Source organism: Lutra lutra, chromosome 11 (genome assembly GCF_902655055.1).
Source record: "Lutra lutra chromosome 11, mLutLut1.2, whole genome shotgun sequence".
Taxonomy (NCBI): domain Eukaryota; kingdom Metazoa; phylum Chordata; class Mammalia; order Carnivora; family Mustelidae; genus Lutra; species Lutra lutra.
The window spans coordinates 35,315,366-35,336,057 of NC_062288.1; positions in this window are offsets into that span (position 1 = coordinate 35,315,366).

Here is a 20,692-nt window from a genome sequence, read left to right on the forward strand (position 1 = left end):
TTTGAGAGACACTCAATTTGAGGGGTGCCTATTAACAAGTTATTTCCTACATCTTCACAAAGCAAGACAAGAAATGGAATTCCCAGTTCTTTCCCATATTCCGTGTAGTAGGGGGAGCATTACTGAATCTATGTACCGCTCATATGAATACCAGAGTTCCAACCTGGGTTCTGATATGCTCGTCTTACTGACTCCAGAAGAGAGCCACACCCTGGGGGAGGGCACTAAGTTACCCTTCAGTTTCTGTGCCAATTGACTGCCAAGTATATCAGAGAATTCATGGTAGGCTGAAGAAAGTAATATTTTCTTTCTGCTGTTGGTCATTAACATCCAGGTGAGATCACATGCTTTCATTTGTTACCAAGATTGAAAACCAAACGTACTACTCTAGAAATGTCACTTAAGAATCCCCATTGTTGTTCATCCATGTCATTTCGTGACCAAATTTATTCATGTTTATTATCGGAATCATGCTATTTTTGTTCATCACATTTTGTGGGCCAGCACACAAAGCCCCAGAGGAAAAGGTGCATCTTGACTAAAATGTTGCTGTCTTTGCCCAGAGGTCATTGGCTGCTGACTGAGGTCCTATCATTAGTGGCTCAGTTGGGTGGAAGGTTCATTTGGAAAACCTAGAGGAAAGCCTTGTCCTATACTGAAGAGTAGACTGGCAGCTGTTTGCTCAGATGGAAATGGAACTTGGATGTGTGTGTCTCCCACCTTCCCTGCAATGCAGAGAGAATCTGGGATGGGATGAGAAGGGGCTTCCATGTGCTGTCTTATCAGGTACAGGTGTGCTGGAATTGAACTCATGGTGGTATTAAGGGGAACTCCCAGGGTGAAGTAGACTAGAATGCCCAAAAGAGATTAATGAAGCCAGGGTACCAGGTATTGAGGGACTAGCCTTGAAGCTTAGTGTAAGATGAAGTTAAGACATGCAGTCCAGTGGAAGTAGACAACCAGGGGAAAGGAGAGAAAAACTGAGAGCAAAGTAATCTGGACAAAGCCTGGAGATGCTGGCCAACACTTAACAGCTGGATCTGCACAGACTCTTATGATACCACCTTGCTGAAGAACTCCAAGGATTCCCATTCACAGAGAACGAAATGTGACTGGTGCCCTCCTTGTATAAGAGATTGTCCCCAAATTTAGCGTCCCCAAACAACAGTCATTTATCATCTCTCACCAGCTTCTATGGGCAGGGGTTCAGGAGCATTTTGGCTGAGTGGTTCTGGCTTGTGATTTCTCATGAGGCTGCCGTCAGGTGGTGACTTAGCTGAGGTCATCTTTAAAGCTTCATCACTCACATATCTGGTGCCACAGCTGGGAGGTGAAAGAGCTAGAACAGAGCCCCACTAACTTCACGTGGTTTCTCTACAAGTCCTCCTAAGCATGAGGATTGGGTTTGCTGGAGATTTTATATGGTAACTCGGGGCTCCAAACCACATGCACCAAGAGAACGAAATGGAAGCTGTGTGGCTTTTTATGACCTAGTATTCTATTTGTTGAAGTGAGTCACTAAGGCCAGCCTATATTTGCAGGGAGAAGAATTAGATTTCACCTTTCAATGGAAAAAAAGGTCAAAAAATGGTGGGCATGATTTAAAAACTGCCTCCCCTCCAGCCAGAAGTGTATAGGTATATATATATATATATAGATATTTCATTTATTTATTTGACAGACAGAGATCACAAGTAGGCAGAGAGGCAGGCAGAGAGAGGTGGGAAGCAGGCTCCTGGTTGGGCAGAGAGCCCGATTCGGGGATTGATCCCAGGACCCTGAGATCATAACCTGAGCCAAAGGCAGAGGCTTAACCCACTGAGCCACCCAGGCACCCCCAGAAGTTATTTATATTGATCCCACTTGCAAATGCACTCACCCTCTCCTAAGACCCCCAAATAGCTCATCTGGATGGCATCCACCCACTTTCAAGGTCCAGTTGCCCATCATTCAAACCAGGTTCAGGTGCTGCTCCATTGGAGCAGATCCTCAATTACAACCTCCTGAATACTGATATCGATCTGAAGATTTGTGGCCTAGAGTGAAAAGTTATTGCTCCCTCACCCAACAGACTTTGGTAAGCATAGGATAGCCACTAGAGACATTTCAATGTTCCATGACAATCAGGTAATCAGCCTGTGGCAATTCTGAAATCCAGCCAGGCACTGGTGAACCAAGCTCCTTGATTAGAGCTGAGTGGGAACTATTTTTCACGGCACTTGATTCCGTTCTCTGGACTCTAGTTTCCTCCCTCTGAATTATCCTTCATGTTCTAGAAAATCTACCCCATCTTTTAAATTTTTTTTCTTAACATATAATATATTATTGGTTTCAGGGGTACAGGTTACCCCCATCTTTTTAAGAAAATATTTATTTACTTGAGAGAGTGAGCAGGGGGAGGGACTGAGAGAGGGGAAGAGAAGCAGACTCCCACCCAGCATGTAGCCCAACGCAGGGCTCAGTCCCACAAGCCTGAGATCATGACCTGAGGTGAAACCTAAAGTTGGACGCTTAAACAACTGAGCCACCCAGGCACCCCAAAAATGTACTCCATCTTTATAGCTGAGGAGTTTCCTCAGCCTGCTGCTTTCCCAGAGAACTTTAGGAACCTAAAAGCCTTTTTTTTTTTTTTACACTACCTCCGTCCCTTTTAGCCTGAGCTGGCAATGTTTTCATTAGTGCAACTCTGTTTAAGATTTTGTTTCCCCACAGTCTTATTGAGATTCCCTCCATTAGACAAAAAAACACATTCACAAATCTCATTGGGATAAGCTTTTCTCTACCTTAAACTCCCTCTAGGGCTACTTTGGGACTGTGCCCTTAAGATTTTTAGACCCATTTCTGTTAATGGAGACATCTAAAAGGCATGCTCTTGAGCTCTTCAGAGGGACTCTTGGCTGCTTGAAAGAATCTGTAAGGCACTACGTTCAACTGTGTGAGGTCTTAACAAAGGAATCTTGAGTCACACTGCTTCCTTCATCTTTATACGGAAATTACATGTATTAATTTTAGCTGCATCTGCCATCTGGAGAGGATGAAACTGAACAATAGTTTGATTTTTTTGAACCCCTAAAGTCTTGGCTCTTTAATTTAACATTGGTTTTTGGTTGGTTTGGGTTCAGTTTGGTTTTGTTTGCTTTTTTTTACTTCACCTCTCTCTTCTCATGTTTTATGGCAATTAGGAACGTCAGGAGACACCTTCAATACTGTGCCTGAAAGCTTCCTGGGTCATGAGCCCATTAGGTACATTTTCTGTTTTCCATGTTACCACTGGTATAAAGACTGCAACACTTCAGAACCTTTCCTCCAGCTGCCAATACTCTCCCTACTTTCCTTCAGTTCTTCACCCACAGCCTCTTCAAAGCTCCTCCAATCCCTGCCCTCCACTTCTGTTATGCCAACGCCTCACCTCTAGGTACCAAAAAATTCCCACGAATCTATTGTTGTGAAACGAGTCACCCTCCAAATCGGTGGCCTAAGAACAGCATCCACCTGTTTTCTCTTTCCTGGTTTCTATGAATCCAGCATTTTGCATCAGCATGTTCGGGGGCGTTCTGGCTCAAGATCTCAGGTGTTCCCGGCTTTGGGGCCAACTCGAAGGCTGTTTTCCTCACATTTCTGGCCCATGGGCTGGGAGGACTTGCAGGGCTGGGGCCGGGCCTGCTGCGTCTCCGTGGTCCCTCTCTGTGGTTTTTCTAGCACGGAGGTATCCCTGCTCCAAGGAAATGAATATACCTCAAGAGAGAGAGCCAGGCGGATGCCGTGTCCCCTTTGATGAACTAGCCTTAAAAGCCACAAAGAATCACTCCTGCTACTTACTCTTAGTTAGAAGCAAGTCACTAAGCCCAGCCCAATATTTAAAGAGAGGGGAAGTAGATCCCTCCTCTTAATGGCAGGTGTTTCAACTCATTTGCAGACTTGTTTTAAAACTAATACATCTCTGGAGTTAAACTCCATAGAGGCGCTGCCCTAGTGTGTGTTCGCTTGCTGAACAGGGTGAGTTTGGTAGACTGGGAGAAAACCCAAGACTGTGCTTTTCTTGGAATTCTGAATGGTAGGGGTCTGTTTTTAAAATTATCTGCAACTGAATGCTATCCCCCATAAGCACTCGGAAAACCTTGGCCCCAAAACCCTATGGCTTTTGAACCTGGAGGTGATAACGACCTGGAGCTCCACTTGCCTCCCAGGAAACCATATGTTATACAGAGTTTTATTCTTGTCCCACTTTAGCTTCCTGCCTCCCAAAGCCAAGTAGCCCCTGTTCCAGAGGAAAAAGAACCCTCCCCAAGTAGCCAACAAGCAGCACTCCCTCCATCTCTAGCCTCTAAGACTTGCTAATGCTTGGATTTGACTTAGCCTGAGTAAGTAGCTTTTTCATACTAATTTTTTAAAACCCTGTTGTGCCAAAGGCTTAAATAAGCAATTGTCTAGCTTTAAATGCTCCACAGGGGACTCAAAGAACACCTTTCCGGACAGACAATCTAGTTTTCAAACCCACTTCATTTAAGGCAACAAAATCTCTTTTCTACAAGGTTTTGGCTGCGTGGAATGCAGGTGTTGTAGCTCTAGCTAAGATAGTATGCAATCAATTTTCCATGTGGAAAGAAATTCTAGGATGCAGAGATTTTTCTTTGCAGGCTGACAAATGAAAGTATATATATGAGTGTGTGTGTGGGGGAGCAAAGGAGTTCTGTTCAACCCTCAGAGATGACTGAAATCTTCTTTCCTATATTTAGATTATGTCTTGCAATTCATGAAAATGAATTGCTTGTTCTTTTCCATCTTAAACCATTCTCTTTCTGCCCTCTACTCTCCCCAGGCTTTATTTATTTATTTTTAAAAATAACTGAGTCACATGTGAGCCATTCCTAAAGCTTAAGACTTATTTTTAACAACTTGCTCAAACACAAATCCCATTGTTCACATCCTTAGGGACAGTGAGTTACTCCGGGGCGGGGGGGAAGAAGTAGAGATTTTGTATACATTTTTTATTCAGTGAATAATTTATATTAAAATAAATTGCGCAGAAAATGTGAAAGATCTTTGAGTAATCCAAAGATTACTGTACTGGAAACCAGAAAAAAAAAAAAAAAGGAAAAAGAAATGATTGAAATCCACAAACCTTTGGAGGGAGCTGTGAGGGGAATTCTCATTCAGAGTCTTTTTAATGGTGTCCTTGTTGTTGTTTGGAATGCTAAGTTTCTGTGTGTTGTTCCAGGGAACTCTCCGCATGCCACCTTGTTGGCTTCCTCTTTCCCACTGTTAACGTGTTGTTGGGACTCTAGGAAGTTATTTTTTTGTTTTTTGTTTTGTTTTAAGATTGATTTATTTATTAGAGACAGAGAGTAGGGTGAGTGAAGCAGAAGGAGAGGGAGAGAGAGAGAGTCTCAAGCAGACCCAGTGCAGAGCCCAATTCGGTGCTGGATCCTAGGACCCAAGCGTCACAACCCGAGCCAAAACCAAGAGTCTGATGCCCAACTGACTGAACCCCTACAGGTGCCCCTCTAGGAAGTTTTGATAAAGACTCAGCTAAGGTAAACCTCAAAGATCATTGATATGGTATAGACCACATGGTGAGGAAAAAAAGTCAGCAAGTGGGCCAGAAGAGAAAGAGAGGCAGCAGGCTATAATGACAAAATAAATGGAATCAAATCAACTTCCAGTTCTTAGTCTCTTAACTTTAATTACATTTTCTTTCTTGGGTATCAACAACATTGCTGCCAAAACCCTACAGCTATAGGGGACATAAACATTTAAATCAACCAGAGACAGATGGCAACATCAATCTTCATTGTCACTCTCTTAGAGGATTCCCAGCACTGCTGCCATCTGTGGTGAATGGGACATTAGAGGTGACTATTTCCCACAAGGGCACTTTTTAGATTTACCTTCAGGAAGTAAAGTAAAGTAAAGATGCTTCATTGTTTTATGGGGAGTTGTTTTTTGTTTTGTTTTGTTTTTTTTGCTAAGATCGTGGGAATTACAACAGCAATAGGAAGCTAATGCTGGGATAAAAGTTAACCAATTAGCAACCCTACAACTTCCTGTCTGCTCGGCCTCCAGTGACAGCAGATGAGATTGACAGCCGGTCACCTCTAGCTAAATAGTTTCCTCATGACCATACAGACTGGCCATACTAATAGATTGCCTTAATTTTAGCCACGGAATGTCCAACAGTTAAGCCCTACTTTGGAACAAAGAATCTCGAATGTATTTGAATCTATGATCATGCCCTTTACCAGCATAGGGGCCTTATGCTGAATTGTCTTTATGTTTTAATGTTTTTCTGTTTATGGCAACCCTTGGTTAAGTTTGATTATTCTTCACCAAATACATTACAACATACTTTTAAAGATGTATCTAGAAGTTAGCCTGTTCTATTTAAGAAAAAACAACAAAAACAACACTTTTTGTGCTTGGTTTTTATTTTTTTTTTAATAAAGATTTTATTTATGAAAGAGAGAGAGCACCAGTGGGTAGAGTGGCAAGCAGATGAGAGGGAAAAGCAAGCTCTCTGCTGAGCAACCAGATGTAGGGACCCATCCCAGGACCCTGGGATCATGACCTGAGCCAAAGGCAGCCGCTTAACCAACTGAGCCACCCAGGCACCCCTGTGCTTGGTTTTTAAAATGCAGATCTGTAGGGGCACCTGGGTGGCACATTTGGTGGAGCATCCAAGTCTGGGTTTCAGCTCGGGTCCAGATCTCAGGGCCGTGGATTGAGCCCCATGTTGGGCTCTGTGCTCAGTGCAGAGTCTGCTTAGGACTCTTTCTCCCTCTCCCTCTGCCTCCACAACTCTCTCAAATAAATAAATACAATCTTTAAAAATAAAAAATAAATAAAAACAAAATCCAAACATGGATACCTTTTATAATTATTAATAGCTTTCATTGTCCTGAACACATCAGGGGGTTTTACAGAGCTGTGTCATAGTGCTGAACAGGCTCCATGATATTTTCCCTGGTACCTGGGATGTTTACATCTGTTTGAGTGCCAGTGAGGAATGGAACTGGTCCCTGTCTGGCATAGAACAGAGGAGACATGAGGCAGTCAATTCAAGAATCATACTGCAAACATTAAGAACCAAAATTGAGGTTCTTGATGCTATTCAAGGAGACATGTGGAACTGAGAAACAGATCTAGATTTAGATCTGGAGATGGAGTTCCATAATCTTTGATTAAAACCTCTTCCTCCATGAACAGAAATGCTAAAACAAGGAACTTCTGGCAGCTAGGGAGCCCTGACTGAATTTAAACACATGTAAAGAAGGGTTTGAAGGAGGGAACCTAGCACAAAGAGGCATCTGGCATGCAGAGTCTTTATGTAGAAAGATAGATGAGGCTTTCTAGAGCTTTCAGCCAATTAAATCGAAATGCCTGTGCCTCCCAGGATACCTAGAGTGATTGATAATTCTCAGGGTTTACGCTAAACTTCATTGGCCTTGAACATCAGTATTTCCACTGACTCTGTGAGATGCAGGCTCACAATTTCCACTTAAAACAGCTTCAAGTGTTCTTCCTGCTTCCCATTCATCCCACTTCAAGCCCTCCTCCATGATGTAGCTGAGGAAATCGCTGGAAGCCCTCTTCTGCGGCACACTGTCCCCTGGTTTCTCCTGCGTTCTGTGTCTACTCCACGCCAGACCTCAGTGGTCTTCCTGGTGGCTCCCGTTCCCTCTTATCTTGCTCCTCAGCCTGGAATCCTTTGCTTCCGACTAAACCACTGACCTCTTCTTGGTCTCTCTCACATTCATACTTTTGCTGTGTCTTCTAGGGCATTTTATTAGAGCCTATAAATGCTCCGATTTTATTTTAAGTGTCCTCTCTGCATGACTCCAAGCTCTGCTTGCTCTCTGCATGAGCACAGGGTCTGGCGTACAGTCAGCCCAAAATGAAGATGTGTTGAGTTAGGGCATGTGTACGTGTCCTTGCTCTCCCCTCCTTCCTTACAACATGCTGATTGATCCCTGGGCATTCTGCAAAACTGCCCCAGGAAGCCATTCCTGGCCTGTCCCCTGCTCTGCTTCCCCAACACCCTATCTCTAACCTTTCATTTACTTCATTTCATCTACTTATATTACTTACCTATTTACAGATTTGCTATTTTTGTGGCCCCAAAGGGCCAACTATCAGTAATTTCTTAGGGTTCAACTCAAAAGAAAAGAAGGAGTCCATTGTGGTTCTCTCTCAGACAGACTAGGTTGACTGCTGACTCTTGTCACTTCACTTGCTGTGTATCCTTGTCAAGCTCCTTAGCTTCTCTGTGCCTCAGTTTCCTCATGTGTAAAATGAAAATAATCAGAGCAACTATATCAGAGTAGTGACGTGAAGATTAAAGGAGGTCATGCATGTTAACATGTAGCACACAGGGCTTGGGTCATATAATGAATGTGAGCAACGGTGAGTCAATAGATAAATGTTTATTGTGCCAGGGATAGTGCTAGTTGTTGGCAGTACAAAGATGGGTAAGCTAAAGGCAGGCTTGCCTTTGTGGAGCTCACAGCCATTGGAAGGAGGATAATGAGTGTAACTAGTACCACAAATGGGAGGTACTGTGTGCTCAAGGCCTGCTTCCCAAGTCAGCTGCTAGGGTGGAATCATCTATTTATAGACCTAGTTATCCAACTTAGGAGGCTTTGATGGTCTTTTTCCCTGGTATATGGTGGATGTCATAGCTTAGAACTAATATACAGTGTTTACTCAGTAAATGTGTGTTGACTAAATCTATGAATGAGTCAACAACCAATGAATGAATGAACAGTAGCTCCAGGACATATGGAAGAGAAGCTTCTCAGGTCAGCGTTCACAACCAAAGCAGGCAGGAGTTCTCTCCTACAAAATTGAAGTTGTCCATTGTTTTGCTACAGAGATTTCTAGGCCAAAAACTCTTTTTGGTGGAAATGGCAAAGAAGAGTTGCTCAGCCAGATCCTAGATTTTTGACTGGTTATTGTTTAGTTTTTAACTATCTTTTTACAGGGTTGTTGCACCAAAAAGAGAGAGAGAGAGAGAGAGAGAAAAGGCTACTGAACATTACTGTTCATGTAAAGTATAATCATACAAGCAAACAAAGAAAAATGAGAACTCTGATTTTCTCCTAGTTCACCATTCACTCACTCATCTCACAAGCATTCCATATGTTGGGCACCTGGTACCTAGCAAACATTTGGGAGAGAAACAAGCACACACACCCCAGCCACACTGTTTGCCAGCCCTCTGCTTCAGGGTCTTGTTTCTCTTACCTTAAAAGTGATTTCATTATGAACATCTATTCATTTATTAAGAAATATTTGCCAAAAGCCCACTCTGGACCAGGCTCTGTGATGGGCGTGAGAACTCAGTGAGGAGGAAAAGCCCCTCAGCCTTGGCTTCCATGAAATGTGGGGTCTCATGGGGAGGACACACCATACCAGTCACATAGCATCCAAGTGTAATTAGCACAGCAGAGGAAAAAGAGGGTACAGGAAGATGATATAACAGGTGGCTGAGCTGGGGAATCAGGAAAGTTTCCCAGAGGAAGTGACTTTTGAACTGCCATCTGAATGATGAGACAGGAGCCGGAAAGCTGCAGATGCCAGTGTCAGGAGAGGGTTAGTCTGGGGCCACAGAGGCAAAGGACAGCCAGACAGGGGCCAAGGACATTCAGGTCGTATGATGAGTTTTCTTGTTTTTTGTTTTTTTTTTGTTTTTTTTTTTAAGATTTTATTTATTTATTTGACAGACAGAGATCACAAGTAGGCAGGCAGGCAGAGAGAGAGGAAGGGAAGCAGGCTCCCTGCCGAGCAGAGAGCCTGATGTGGGGCTCGATCCCAGGACCCTGGGACCATGACCTGAGCCAAAGGCAGAGGCTTTAACGCACTGAGCCACCCAGGTGCCCCGTATGATGAGTTTTTAAGAATGTTGAGGAATTTTTCACTGTTCTCCGTCAGTTAGATTGTGGGTTCTTTGAATTCTGAGGCCATGTCATACTCATTTTCACATCTCTGACTGCATCTAGCAGAGGGCTTTGAATGCAAATGGTGCTTGATTAATGCTAATTGAATATGGAAAAGGAGGCCTGTGACATGACCTTGTACTGGGATGTTAATGATGATCTAATTCAGTGGATACTTGTATCTCCAGACGGTGAGATGTTCCTAAAACTCCACAATGCTTTCACCTAGGCCATGCAGATGAGACGTGAAGGGGCATGGCACTGTCTTTCACTTAAGAAATGTTTCTGTTTATATTATTTCTCTATGAGGGAAAGAAAGCTATCCTTTTGCCTGGATTCTCATTACGAGAATTACGAGTCGGCCACGATCTCAACTGCAAGACTCCCTGAGCATCTTTTTGTGGATCAGGGGTGAGTGGGGTGAGGAGTGTAGTCTCTATGCCTGGTATCTTCTACGTCAGTCTGATCGACAATGCAGGACTCCATGTCCCCTGACTTCACTCTTTCATGTTCTTAAGGCCCTTGCCACCCACAGGCCGGTAGGCAGGATTATGGGTGTCTTTTGGGAACTGTGACTTCTGTGGGACCGACTTTTCTTATATTTGGGGAGTGAGGCTCAGCAACTATGGTAAATGCCTCCATCTTCTGTGAGAGAAAATTCAAAGGAATCAGCAATATGCCACCTCCCTCTTCGAATGCTTAGGGAAAAGCGCTTTAGAATCGGGATAACAGATAGTGATACATTTCAGAGGCCCTTTTTGCACAATGATGATTTTCTCGAAAAGGAAACAGACCTCAAGGATCTTTGTCCCCTCCCGAGAGGCTTTTCTTCCCAGTGTGTGTATAGTATGTGAATATGATTATATAAATGCAGTGGGAAGACATGCTCCTGATCACTCTTTAAATCTTCTGATGCTGGCAATGATCTCATTTTTAAAGCCACCAGAAACCACAGATGGTGGCTAAATCACCCACATACTCTTAAACAACTTCCTTATTTATCTGTCTGGCTGTTTTCATCCCTTCTTTTCCCTTGTGCCGTTCTGTGACAACACCTCAGCCTCAGAGATCCAGAGCGGCCGTCTGCTGAACACATGAATACTAAAGAATTGGTTTCCTTAGTAACAATAACCATGAAGCAGCTCTCAGAACTTCCTGCCTTTCTGTCTGTCTGACTTTCTGTGTGTTTTCTGTTGGGCATATAGAAAAAGACGCCCAAACCAGAATTGACCATAAAAGATACACATCAGTTTTGTGACCCATAGGCAGAAGGAAGGCTCATCTCCGCTGAGGTCACATTCCTTTTCTCAACCCGCTGCCCTATTCTGTGAGGTTCAGGCTAAGCCAGAACACCTGCAATGGTTCACGACCATCTCACAATCTTTCTTCTGTCTTTGAATCAAAATTTGGAACCGCAAAGCCAGCGTGGAGGACACATAACCAAAATCTCTTTTTCTGTGGGTCACCAACATGGAACTTTCCAAAACAGAAAACATCTTTTCTTTCCACAATATTTTTAATTATAAAAGGGAAATGTTAATTGAGCAGAGAAGGTGTTGCTGGTTTTTCCAGGATTTCTTTTTTTCAGCGTCTGTTGTGAGAATTTGCCCTGTTTCCAGCCCCAGCTCCCAGATCAAGTCAGGAAGAGCCCACGGGGCCTCTCTCCCTAGAAAGAGCAGAGGGAGATGTGCCTCAGGGAGCTCTGGACTCCCCATCCTACCACTGGCTTCTGATCTCGTTGTCTAGACTCTTGATGTATTCTGCCATCTTACTTCCGGGGCATGTACTGGGTTTCCTGACCCTCTGTGGCTCTGTCACCCAGCCTGCCCAGATTCCTGGCTATGGCTGTAGAGTGTGCCTATTCAGGGCAAAGCACATACCTGCTCCTTCATATTTTAGCTGTCTTCCCCAGGCTGTGTCCACTCGACATATAAACACAGAGTGCTGCTTAGTGCTAAGTACAGTGGACACTGGGTGTGGGAATGAGCAGAAGGACACAGCCCCTACCTCCATGAGGTTCACAGTCTGAAACAGTAATTTGGGTCTAGAGCAATGGTTAGAGTCCACTACAATACTAGCTATGCCCAGGGTAATGAGGACCACTGATGAGAAGCCTATGAAATTGGAGGCAAAACAAGGGAAAGTCCTGAAGAGGTTAAGCCTAACCTAAGTCTTAATTTTTTTTTTAAATAATAAGAATAGGTAAATATGTTCAACACTTTTTATAGACTAAGAACCTGACATGTGTTGTACATTCATTATTTAATTCCCACAACTGCTGTGAAGCACATTCTCTTACCATCCCCACTTTACAAACTGAGGCTCACGAGTCAAAATTTTTCATGGTCACTAAGCTTGGAAGCAGCAGAGCCCGCAATCAAACCCAGAGCTGTGTGACAGCTAAGTCCAGAATCATGACCACAAGCTGAGTGGTAGGAGGAGTCCTGAGTGGTCCAGTGTGATAGGCATAGAAGTGGTTACTTTTGCCAGAACATGAGTGTGGGGTGAAGCATGGAGAGAGGCAAGCAGGGCCAGATGGTGGAGGCCTGGCTGATGAGCTTGGCCATATGGTCCTCAAAGTGAAGGTGAGCTGCTTGATTTGCATCTTGGAAAGGCCGTTCTGGCCATAGTGAGGAGGATGGCTTTGCAGGCATAGAATTAGGGATAGGGAGATAGTAGTCAATAAACCTGGTAAAAAGTGATATTGGCCTGAATCTGGGCATCAGCAATAGGAACACAAAGGAAGGAATCTCCCACTGATCTTCCCATGAAACTCCATCCCCTGGACACCTCCTCCTCCCCACTTTGTTCCTCCAACTCAGCCTCCAGGGCTCCTTTGGACATCGTATCTTCAATCTGTCTGGGGTTACCTTACCCTCCCACACCCTACACTGCATCTCATTTTATTTTCAACTCCCAGAGCCTCGTATAGCAGTAATACTTAGCAAAGGAATATTGAATGGAACAATGAATGAGTTGAAATAGTTTCTGATTTCCTACCTGTTTAACAAAACCCACGGTCTAGACCATTGCAGTCTTGTTGCTGCCCTCATTCAAACGTAATACAGAAACTTGGACAGATGTTCTGAACTAGAATGAGATATGAGCTACCTGGCTGTCACAGTGCAGATACTCATTGATATGTAGGATCATCTCCTCTGTCCTAGATTTGACACTTAGTGTTAAGTGACAAATGTCAAATAGTATATACCTCAAACAACTTAGCTAGAGTAGAAGGAAGTAGAATTCAAGAGGTTTCTTCTGTGCAATTTCATAATATAAAGAGACAGGCAGAGATGGGCCCTTTCTTCATACTTTTCCTAATAAAACATTGAGCCAAAGCCTGGTGAGATGGTGACAGGTGAAACTGGACACACACACACAAAGAAACAACTGAGATATTCCCAGAAGTTGAAGACCTACTATGTAGCATTTTGAAGGCAACAAAAATCATGCTCATGATATGAATAGCTTCTCTCATCTGGTGGTCTTAATTTCTTCTTGATCTAGAAGAAGTAAAAAATTTAAAAAGTAAATACAACCTGCACACGGTTATTTATAGCAGCTTTACTCCTAAGTCCCAGAACTTGGGAGCGACCAAGGTGTCTTTCAGTAAGTAAACAGTTAAATAAACTGTGGGCACATCCAGACTAGAATATTCTTCAGCGCTAAAAAGAAATGAGCTATCAAGCCAGGGAGAAATAGGGAGGAACTTTAAAGAATTCAATCCAAGAAGTCTACACACTGTACGATTCCAACTCGATGACATTCTGGAAAAGGCAAAACTATAGAGACAGTAGGAAGATCAGTGGTTGCCAGGCAGGGTAAACGGATGAATAGGCAGCATAGTCTTAGGGCAGTGAAAACAGGCTGTGCGATATCATGGTGATGGACATATATATCTCACTATGTATTTATTCAACCCACAGAGTGAACTATAATGTACACTGAAATTTGGGTGCTTACGTTGTATCAGTACAGGTTCATCCTTGTTTTAAAAATGCACCACTCAGAGGAATGATGTTGATAATAGGGGGAACTGCACAAGGGCAGGGCAGAAGTGTATAGAAAAATCTCTGAACTTTCCCCTCAGATTTGTTATAAATCCAAAACTTCTCAAAAAGATAAAGCCTTAATTTAAAAAAAGAAATAAAGAAAGCCAAATCAGAACAAACAACTATGGAGTGACCTTAATGACATCAGCTTCAGTGGGCTGACATGCACATAATATTCTGTGGCCTGGCACTTTAGCTAATAACTCAAGACTTTCTACTCTGTGTGCATGTTCCCAAAAAAGAATTCTGACAAACTGTGTATACCCCATGCTCATTTTACATTGCTTTAGGAGAGCAGGACTGAGATGGACAAAGGATTCAGAGGTCTCACTTGTGTGGAAATCTGCCCCCTTTCGTATGACAAAATGTATTCCTATTAAAGAAATGAGAATCTGCAAATAAATTCCGAGGATGGGGCTGAGTTAATGTAGTTCTCATCTACTGTGGCAAGGAAGAGCCTGTGGCCTTTGACTCACTGGCCAAAGGCAACAAATAAACCACAGCAACTCAAAGAGACACAGGAAAATACAACTAGTTCTTCAAAAACCATACAAGAGCAATTACCATATTTTAGCATATGGTTTCACACTGAATTATTTCACAGTTATAATTAGGTTGTTAATGCGGTGCCGAATTGGAAGATACACTAATTTGGTGTATACTTTATCTAATCTGCTGGAATTGCAACATTTAGAGGGCTTGACTTTTCACAAGCAATTAAAAAGGACTTCTTCAACTTAACTTTAGTGTCACATTCTTTTTTTTTTATTATTGTGTTGGGCTTTGTAGTGTGTGTGTGTGTGTGTGTGTGAGAGAGAGAGAGAGAGAGAGACAACACAAAAGATAGACAGATAGAGGTTCCATCCCAGTTACAGGCACAAGCAATGAACGAGTCTGATTTGTTTCCACTATTCATCATGTATGATTCTTTTCTTTCTTGCTTGCTTTTTCTCTTTTTTTTTTTTTCTTTTTTGCCTTTGGTGAATTAAAACTAAATTTTCTTCTCCAGGACACTTCTCTGTTCCAGTCATAGTAAATACCAATTTCATTTCCATCCTATTATTTTTCTAATTAAGCATTTGTCATGCAAAAGAAGATCTGAAGTGCTTCTGCTTTCCATTATGTAAAATATTCAGTTATGATAATAGCTTTAGGATGGCATCTTGAAGGTGTTAGGGAAAGAAATCAGGGAAGAAATAAACTGCATTTTACCTTGGACTTTTGCGCATTTATTTTCTCTCTGGTTTGCCACAATTACTAATATTGACAATGTCCTGTCAATTGTGAAGGATGTACACATGATTAGCATCCTTTAATAAAGAGAATCCTATTAAGTGCCTATCTAAAATTTGTTTTAAGGTTAAAAATATAACCCTGCATCTCATTTTTTTTCTCTTCTATTCACACTTAGCAAAACCTATAATTTCTATACTTGATGAAATGTGCTTCTGAGCTCAAATTGTTTCAGAACAAAGTAGGAATATGCCAGAAGGACAACTTGGTATTTCTTGAAAATTCTTTCTTCCTTCTTCTGACAAATCCCAAAGGGCTAGGTTCTGTCAAAGGAGAATTTACTTTCTAAATCCTTTGAACACAAAGCTTTTCCATTTTCTGTGGCAAGATATTTTTCCCAAACACTAACAATCACATCATATATCTCTATTTATATCCATACATATACTATGGATCCATCCCTATGTATATGTGTATATATGATGTCATGTGTATTATGTAGATATACATGATATTATCTATTGGTTTATAAAATCTTAGACTTTAATTTTCAATTTCCATAGTTTGCCCACCATACACTGTGAATTTGGATTTTATAAAAGTGAAACCATTTCTTCACAATTTCTCAAAATGTAGACTGAGAGTTTTTTGATTTTGGAAGGAACCCTGCTGTACATTCTGAAATTCCCAACTCCTAAAACACATTGTGTGTGGTGTGTGCATGTGTATGTGTGTCTGTCTGTCCATACCATCTGAGTGCTAGTAGTTATATCTCACTGTGAATAGCTGCCCTTGTAACGCCCCCTCCCACTGCTGCCATCTCCCCCAGCCACTCCGAGTGTTGGCTGCTGAAGACTTACACGTGCCCCCGCTTTGGGGAAGGTTGTCCTGGGCTCCTAGAGGAGCCACCACACCCAGGGAGTTGGTGGCAGGAGGCCACAGTTCATAGCTCACTGATAAGTGTACAACAGGCTGGCACCCTGACCCCAAGAGAGAGCAGCTGGGTGATGTGTTTAATGTTCCAGAGCACCCTCCAACGGGGCCAAGGCCTGGATGGCCTCTGCCTGAGTCCACGCCCCTCAGCTTCCCTCTCCTGCTTCACTTCTGCCCTTTGCAGGGTTTTCCTGAAGAGCACTTGCTCAAGAAATTGCCGGCACTCAAATCCCGGTCTCAGGCTGTGTTCCTAGGAAACATCTTTCAATTTTAGCCATTCAAGTTTTTAATCAATAAAACATAGGTAAATCATTCCTGCTTACTCTCATCCTCAACGTTGTGGTGGAAATAGTAAATTATGTGGAAGAATTTTGTAAACAGCCAAAGCCATAAGAATATTTTGCAGGCAACATGATGTATTACCTATTTTAGTATTTCACCTTAGGTTCTATGAAAATAGGGTTGATTTCTACCAACTTGTGTCTTTTACACTTTAGGCTAATGTCTACCTTGCTCACTTTATCACTCCGTAGCAACAGCTGATATGTAACAGCTGCTGACTTGTCTGGTCACTTTTCACACCTGGGCTCTCCAAGGCAAATTTATGAAAGACATGTGAGTCCAGCAAAGGACAGTGTCAGTCTGGGGAGCACACAGGCCTCCCAAAAGGCCAACTAAGCAGGAACCCAAGACACAGTTTTGTCAGATTTTCACATTTTTTTTTTAAGATTTTTATTTATTTGACAGATCACAAGTAGGCAGAGAGGCAGGCAGAGAGAGAGGAGGAGGAGGCAGGCTCCCTGCTGAGCAGAGAGCCCGATGTGAGGCTCGATCCCAGGACCCTGAGATCATGACCTGAGCCACAGGCAGAGGCTTTAACCACTGAGCCACCCAGGTGCCCCAGATTTTCACATGGTTTTAAGCCAGGCACCAGATTTTTATGCGGAATCTCCAGATTCTTAAATACTGACAATACATTTTTTTAAAAAATTTAACACCCTACTATTCAAGTAAAACATGACTGGGGCCCTAACTGGGCTGTGTCCAGATTTAAGCTCCTGAAATAACGGGCCAAGTGACACCTGCTGAGGTCTCAGCTCCCAGCGCTGTGCTGGGCGCGTGTGGGTAAAAGGCCCAGGGTGAACAGAACCACTGACAGCAATGCGGGTTTCCAAGGAGTTAAATGAATGACCTCTGGTTTTAGTAAACAGTTCTCCACTTTGTAAAAACTACTTAGCATATGATTCTTTTCCCTAAACAGTATTACAACATATGCAGATTTTTATTCACTCGCCAGCCTGCTATTGCACAACTTTTCAAGGACACTTAGTCTGTTTCCTGATCTATTAAACAAAAATAATTATGCCTGACCTGAAAATAAGCAAAAGCATGAAAAAGGGGCTTTACAAACAGGAGTGATCAATCCAGATGTAAGAAATCACTGTTCTCTAAATTCTGCCCTGGGATCTAAGTCTCATACTCAGAAATTTGAAACCAAGGAACAGAGGCTCTCTTATCTTTCTTCTAAGATTTTGTTTCCTTAACTGTAGTCATGATTTTTGCTCTAAAAACTGCATTATTATTTTCTATTACTATTAACTGTCTGAACTTTTTTTAAGTCTAATACATTTTTTTCCCGACTACCAACTATCTTTGTCAGCTACTGACTCTACCTTTGTCCTAAGTAATAATATTTATGAATGCACAGGTCTCATGTCCTAGTATTTAACTTTGCACACATATACACACATACATATATACATATATAGGTGTATGTATACTTTGTATATATATATATATATATATATATATGTGTGTGTGTGTGTGTGTGTCTGTGTGTATGTGTGTGTGTATCTGTATATCTGATATGCATCTCTATCCCATCTAAAATCACCTTGCTTATCACCAATTAGATGTCTTCCATTTTAGAATATTTTGCCCCCTGCCCCGGAATAGTAGAATTTCATAGGAAGATTTTCTGCCTCTCTCAGTCTATTAATTTACTCATTGGACATTTGTCACTCACTGTCTATCTCATGTAAACCTGGAACAGGCAGGAGATTAACATTATTGGTTCCACAAAATTTTAAGCCTCTCTAAAAGCTTTGTGAGCCCAGTGAATTTCGGGTAGGAAACTCACGCTCCAAGTCTCCCTGCTCCAGATTCCTGTGGACTTGGTAACACAACGTTCAGGAAACAGAGGGCAAGCCCAAGAGAGTCATATTTGTAAAATGCTTAATCTTTCCTCTTAGAGTCTGCCCCAGGGGAATCCAGGTGGTGCTACTAGTGAGTTTTAAGGCCACGAAGTCTGGTGGCGCCCTTCTCAACAGCTTTCATGCGGGAAGCTGTCTGATGCTATGTTCCTAACTAACTAACCCGCCAGCATTACTGTTTCTGAGGTTGGCTTTAGCTATTGAATAAGATAATGGCATTCAAACCAGTCTCCATTAGGATATGAGATGATGTTAATAATTATAGTCTGTGCGTTTAGGTGGTGCCTCTCCGGGCAAGCACTAAGCGTTTTACAAATGCTATCTCATTTCATCTTCATGACACCCTTGTGAAGCAAGCATTTTTTATTGCATTGCTATAGAGAGAGCAGCCGAGGCATGAAGAGGTTAAATGCATTGCCCAGCCTGAGAGTAGTTCTGAGATCACAGATCTCAAACCCAGTTTGATGTTGTCTGAAGAAAGTATCTGTAATGTATTTGTGTCTGGGTTTCACACCAAATGTAGGAAATGTCTCTGGAAATATTTACATTTAGGTCTGTAAACTCATAGGCTCTTTAAGCCTTGCATTCTGTGTGGAATCAATGATGTGTGCCTTCTTGAACTAGCAAACAAACATAGAGGTCCAGTGCTGGAGTCTGACATACTAAATACCATCTGCCAGATGATTTATTTAATAAATCTTTTTGTACCAGGCACTGTTCCAAGTGCTTCGTAAATTTCTAAGTACCATTATGTTCCTCATTGTACAGGGAAGGAAAGTAAGGAAGCCTAGACAACTTGCCCAAATGTCCCACAGCTGTGGGACTGTGGCAGCACTGGGATTCAAATCCACTCAATCTGGTTCCTGAGTTCATGCCTTTAAAGTGAACTTTCTGCTGCCCTCAAGTTTTTAATAGTTATTGTTTGAAAATGCACTATGTCTCTCTCCCATGCCAAAGTTGTTTTTTGTTTTGTTTTGCTTTGCATTGTTTGTTTCCTGTCATTAGTTATCCTCTTAATTCTAATTCTGGGCATAATCTTCTCATCTAGCCAATGATTTTGCCCTCACCCCAACTGTGCCGATATTCTAAATGGATGACCAGTTGGTACTCTAGCAGAATGGCTAGAAAAGAGGGCAGTCATCAGTCCTTTCCGCTCAGAGTCTGTCAGGACACCTCCCACAAGTATCGAAGAAAAGGAATTTTTTTTTTTCATTTGTGCCTTGGAAAAGGAAGATGAGTGAAATTCTTCCACCAGTTCATCCCAGGATTGGGAAGTAAGCAGAACTATTTCTCACAGATGACTTATGCAATATACCTTTCATTTGGAGAGGGTTTTCATTGTGTTCTGTATATTCATTATCTCATCTGATCCTTACACAACAGCCCAGTGAGATAATCAGGGAAGCGATTTTTATAAGCGCCATTTTACAGATGAGAAACTGAGGTTCAGTGTCATTAAATAAACTTGCCCAAAGTCACCGAGCTAATGAGCTATAGGAGCAAAATATGTCCAGTGTCATATGTTAATAAGCCCTATAAATTATCTCATCTCATATGAAGCTAAATAGCTTCTGGTGATATCATTGCTAAAATTGGGCATTTAAGCCAATAAAAATCAGAACAATTCCTACTTGGGATTACACACAGGACACTTGAGAACATCTAGTGATTTCCACATTTAGCTACCTTCTCCTGTTTGAGAGAACACGAAATAGACTTTCCAGGGTCATCAAAAGAAGGGCTCCTGTGTGCTTACTCCTACCAGACCTGGGACTTGTACTTGCTTACTTGCCCAGACGCTGCCCATTGCTTGAATGAAGGGAAGGTCTAGGTCTCCCTTGTTTCGGGAATGTGTTCTTTGTCCCTTTCACCACTGCAGTGGTGAAGAATTAGTTCACTAAGGAAGGAATGAAAAGGCAGTTCACTCAAATGAGTGCTATATGGGCTGGGCTTTGGACCCTGGAGGTCTGTCAACTTTTACTTTCTCTATTAAATGTCTTCTGTAGAAGATTGTTTATTCTTCTCATCTGGTTTCTGGGACAATTGCAGTGAATTATCACTTGTTATTTCAGATTTCTTATACTTAGCCGACCCATTTATTATTTTATTTATTATTGATATTCTTCCAAATAGGTCAGTATTGCAGGCATTGGCTTCTCTCCTCCTCGGCATAAGATCTTTACTTCCGCTTGACTAGAATCTAGTTGTCTGATGTGAGTTTCTTCGGTTGTCCTTCCTGCCACCACAGGATTTTCTGGATTTTTCTCCCAAGTCCCTCTTCTTGAGAACATCACTCCCTCAGTCACAAACATCCTCCCCAATGTTC